We start from the raw sequence: 6,000 nt of genomic DNA, 5'->3' as shown, positions 1-6,000 counted from the left end.
AAGGCAAGATCTACTTATATGGTCTAACTGTTGAATCCAGAATTCATGTTGAAATCTTGAACTCAAAGATGATAGTTGGAGAGTCTAGGGCCTCTGGAAAGTGAGTAGGGCATGAAGGTAGAAGAACCCTCAGCAGCTGGATGTGTATCCTACAGAAACGAGCACACAGAGCTCCCTAGCCCCTCCCTTTCTCTATGTGAGTTTATAGAGGGAGGTCTGCCCCCCCCCCGAAAAGAGTCCTCCATCTGTGATGCCATGTTTATCTCAGTCTATGAGCCCCCAGAATTGTGATAAGTAAATAAATACTCTTTCTAAACCACCCTATCCTGGGGTGTTTAGCATAGCAGCTCAATAGACTAAGGTACACAGCATGGAAGGAGACACTTGTAACAAGTAAAATGAATCAAAGGCTCCCATCTGGAAGACATAAATATGGCTTACAAATCAAAATGTAAAAGACATCATGGTATAAAAAATATACAGGTGACTGGAATAGAAACTTTTCAGCAGAAGACATGTAAGCAGCCAAAAAGCATATGAAACAGCAATCCACCTATTTGTCAAACACAGGAATATGACTTTATTCTACCAAAAGATATTACAGCATGCCCATTAAAACTGTTCTGATTAAAGCAACTGTACAGATCAACTGTTGATAAGGATTAAAAGTGACAGGAATGCCCTATTAGTGCTGTCGGACTGTAAATCCGTATAATTTATTCAATATATTTGAATAAATGACTATGACATGGCTCAGCAATTTCTGTGGGATAATGTATATGAATGTGTGCGCTAAAATTATATATATTAGCCCCCAGACTAGAAGAACTGCGAATGTTCTCCATTAGTAAAGTGAGTTATTAAATTATGAATGGAAAACTGTAAGAAATGAGACTGAACAAATGAATATTAAGTTACCAACAGGAATGAATATCACAAACATATGGTCACATTACAGAAGGAAATTGCAGACAATATACTCTTCTGATGATTCTATTGATTGTATTTCAAAAATAAGCAATATTAGAATATTATTCAACAACAGAAAGGAACTATTTCTATATACAATATGACTGAATCATAAATATATTATGATGACATCAAACTCTAAGTCGTATAAGTCATATGATTCTATTTATCTGTCTGTTACCATAATGAAGACATACAACACTGAGCGTCCCAAGTTGGTAGAAGACCGAGTGCTAAGGGAATGAGGAATTGTCTTAGAGTAGCAGAAATGTCCTATGACTTGATCATGTTAACAATTATACAGGTACGCCCACTTATCAAAACCCATTGAGGGTTGGGAATATAGCTCACCTGGGAGGTTGGAGAGGGTACCTGCTTTTCTGGGCACATGGTCCAGGTTTAAGCCCAGCTCATGACACACTGTGGGGAAGCTTCAGTATTATGGAGCCTTTTCCTTCCCCCCTCTGTTCTCCTGTGAAAATCAACCTGATGTGTTGAAACACCAGTGATGAAACAACAAAAATAAACAAACAGACAAACATAAATACCCAAACCAGTGGCTGTTGAAATAGGTTAACTAGTTGAGTTCAGGACTTGCATGTCTGAGGCTCCCAATTGTATCCCGTATCCCTAGTGCTACATGTATCTGAGTAGTATTTCTCTTTCTCTCTCTCCCCACCTCCACATCCCCCATCATGAAACTCTCAGCATGCATAGATAGCAGGAAAAAAACTCCATGAATGGTAGAGGTGTGCTTTGGAATCTCTTTTCTCCTTCCCTCCTTCCCTCCTTCTGTCCCTTCCTCCTTTTTTTTTTTTTTTTTTTTGCTCAAAGATGCATAGAATCAGTTCAGGCCTAGTGAGCTCAGTATCATTGCACATGCAAAAGGCCCTGGGTTCATTCCTCAGCACCTCATAAAAAAAGTCAGCATGACTAATTTATGGTGATAGAAGTCAGAAGTGGTTATTGCTGAGGGTAATGACTGATGGAACATTAAGAGAAATTTCTAGAGTGGTAATAATATTTTCCAACTAGATCGGTGTGTAATTAAAGGCTGTGTTCACTTTATGTAAAGGCACGGAATCATACACTTCATATTTCTGCCCTTCTCTGTGTCTATATTAAATTTCAGTAAGAAATTTACATTAAACCTGCCAATGAAAATATTAGCCAGGATTTGAGGAAAGATAAATTCTCATAAGCCACTGGTGCCAATATAAATTATTACGACTACTTTGGAAGCAGTGTGACATTATCTATGAAATGTGAGTCACTGCAACCAGCAACGGCTATCTTAGGCAACTGCCTGGGTGTTCTGTTCACACGTGTTCCCTGAAACTCTGACCCAGGGAGGTTCACAGCAGTGTTGTTTAGAATAGCCCCAAATTGTAAGCAAGCTCCCTGCTCACGAGCTAACTGGCATGGCCATATTATTTCAGGAATAATCACACTGTGGAAGGCCTCACACTGACAACAAGAAAACTAGAGCTGCAGTAACAATACGGGTAAGTCTCATAAATCTAATATTGAAAGAAAGCAGCAAAACATAGAGTGTGGAATTTATGATTCCATGCGAATAAAGGTCAAAATCCAGGTTGCCAGATTCTGCTTCTGTTTAAGGAGGAAAAAAAAAAAATCACAAGAGAACATCCCATCATCTCATCCATTCTAACAGTGAGAAGCAGCCTGCATTTCTGCATAGTCATTGCTTTCCAGAGAGAGAGACAGAGAGAGAGACTGAGAGAGAGACAGAGAGAGAGAGAGAGAGGATGACAACAGCCAAAACTGAGTTAACTATGAACTAAATTGACTAATCTCTCCCCACAAACAGCAGTATACAAATGCACTGTCTGCCAGCAGAAGCACATTGACTTCCTGGTATTCTTGCTATTTGCCTACCTGCTTCCACTGTTCTTATGCACATCAGTTCTGGCTTTCAGTAAAAAGTACAACATATAAGGACTGTAGGATAGCTCAGCAAAAGTCACAGACCTTGCTTACCTACAGTCCTAGGTTTGACCCCTGGCACCATATATGCCAGAGCAGAGTGATAGTCTCGTGTCTCTCTCTCTCTATCTCTATCTCTCTATCTCTCCTCATCCAAAAATAAATAGATATTTTAAAAAATGCATTAAAAGTTGGTCAAAATAACCCATTTCCAACAGAAAAAGTCATGAACAGATCTGAATACAGAGATAGTTTACATGTGGGCTGTGTAAGAATCATGATTAAAATCCATGACAAGTGTGATTAATCTATACCTGCTGTGTGCGGAAACCTGGGGAAAGGCAGCCTGGTATGAATGAAGGGGGAACCACGATTTTAGCAGAGAGACTACAGGAATAAATTCAATGAAAATGTTAGACTTAAAATCTGGTATGTGTCAAGAGGATGATCAACAGACTAAACACAGTCTAAAAAAGAACAACTTTGAGATAAGTAAACAGAACCCACTCAAAAAGAATAGACAATTCAAGACAAATAACACAGACTCCATGTTATTGGGGTTGGAAAAATCTGAAGGGGGGGGAGAGAAAGGTAAGGGTTCATTATACTTGAAAAGATGAGGTCCAAGACTTCTTTTTTTTTGTTCCTTTATTGGGGGATTAATGTTTTATAGTCGCCAGTAAATATAATAGTTTGTAATGCATAACATTTCTCAATTTTCCACATAACAATACAACCCCCACTAAGTCCTCTGTCAACCTTTTCCAGGACCTGTACTCTACCCCCCGCCACCCTGGAGTCTTTTACTTTGGTGCAAAACAACAACTCCAGCCCAGGTTCTGCTTAGTGTCTTCTCTTCTGATCTTGTTTTTCAATTTCTTCCTGCGAGTGAGATCATCCCATATTCATCCTTCTATTTCTGACTTATGTCACTTAACATGAAATGAAGGGGTAACCACGACTTCTAAGGGGGAATCCAAGACTTATAAAAGTGACAAAGATTCATTTAACTCAGAAAGAGGGGGAAGGAAAAGGGAGAGAGAGAGAGAGAGAGAGAGAGAGAGAGAATATACATATTAAGCTCAAGACTAGACAAATAAAGAATCTTAAGAAAAAGAAAAAATAATTCATCTAGTAAAACATCAAGTCTGATGGGGAAAGATAAGTACTATATGGTTTCACTCACATGGCACACAAGAAATCAAAAAGTGAATGAGCTAAATAAAACAAAAATGAAGTTTGAAGCTATAAAGCCAACTAGTGGTTTAACAGAATGGAGGTAGAGGGACAGGTAAACTGGGTAAAAGGGGCCCATTGTTTGGTCAAGAGTAGATATGGACTTTTAGGGATGAACTTAACATAGTACATGCATGCGTTGCCTTTGTTTGTGGGGAAAGAAGAGAAGTCATCACTGGGACCTCACTGCTCTAGACCAGCTTTTTCAGACAGACTAATAAAGACCGAGATAAAGAGACAGAGGGAAACTCAGCACTGATTCTTCTCTTAGTGTGGTGAGGGTCAGGCTCAAACCTGGGTTGTGTTCGTAACAAAGCAGAAGCACTATCCAAATGAGCTATCATTTGTTGATTTTTAAAATGCATACCCAAAACTTACACCATGATATATTGTGCTACTTCAATTAAAAAAAATTGGCTTTTGTCATTTCACAGTTATATCTCTGTGAGTTGACCTCTTTTGTCTACTCCCTGATCTCTTGTGTTAACCATTAATTGACTTGATAGTCCCCAAATGCATCTCTATTTAATTTAATCTCTCCACTTGTGTTGCTTCTGTGCATACTACATATGACTGAAACACTGTGGAGAGTTCAAAAGGACACACATATATAGACAAAGGAGTCTAGAATAAATAGCACTACAAGGAAGAACTTTTCAATAAATGGTGTGGGAAAACTGGGTATACACACACAAGAATGAAACTAGGCTCTTATCTAACACTGTACACTAAATTTAGATCAAAGTGGATTCACATGAAGACCCGAAACTATTCAATACAAAGAAAACATTGGTGATCTACTCCTTGATCTCAGTCTTATGATGTGTTTGGGGACTTGACTCCTATGTCAAAGGTTATATAATCAAAAATAAACAAAAAAGACTACATCAGACTAAAATGTTTCTGCACAATGAAAGTAACCCCCATCACAATGAAAAGAAATATTATCTACCAAATGAAAGAAGTTACCCAATATCATCCAACAAAGGGTTAGCATTCAAAGTATACAAAGAACTCAAAAACAACAATAACAAAAAATGATGCAATTAGAGATGGTAGAGGGTCTGAACAAATGCTTGTCCAAATAAGATATTTACTTGGCTAGTAGGCAGATGAAAAGATGTTTATTATCTTTTACTGTTAGGAAATGCACATCAAAACCATGAGATATACTACCTCACATCTAGGAGAATGGTGCCCCCCCATCCCCATCACTGGGGTTTCACTATTCTGTGATGATTTTTTCTGAGACACACAGAGAGACCACAGCAACTAAAGCTTCTCTCAGTGCCATGGGAAGCAAGCTTGCAGCCTGGGTCATGTACATGAAGAATGACTCTTATTCAAAAGGCAAGAAACAACCATTGAGGAGGATGCAGAGAGAAGGGGACCTTTGTACAATCTTAGTGGGAATATAGATTGGTGCAAACATTATGAAAAATCCATATGGAGATTCCTCAAAGAATTGGAAATTCCACATGGGTCAGTAATTCTACCTCTGGGTGTTTTACCCAAAAATAATTCATAGAGATATATGCATTAATGTGTTTATTGAAACATAACTTACAATAGTCAAGAGTTGGAAATAACTTACATGGCAATGAGCAGGAGAATGGATAAAGAAGATGTGGTGCATATACACAGTAGAATACTCCTCAGTTATAAATAGAGATAATTCTGCCATTTACATCAACGTGGATGGACCAAGAGGGGATTTTGCGCAGTAAAATCAGCCAGACACATGTTGATTTGCTATGATGCACACCTGAAACATATGCTATTGTACTACAATGCTAATTCAAATTTAAAAAGACCTTACACAGACATATGTGGAAATACTCCACTTCA

The sequence above is a fragment of the Erinaceus europaeus genome, chromosome X (genome assembly GCF_950295315.1).
Source record: "Erinaceus europaeus chromosome X, mEriEur2.1, whole genome shotgun sequence".
NCBI classification, from domain to species: Eukaryota; Metazoa; Chordata; class Mammalia; order Eulipotyphla; family Erinaceidae; genus Erinaceus; species Erinaceus europaeus.
This window is presented reverse-complemented; position numbering follows the sequence as displayed.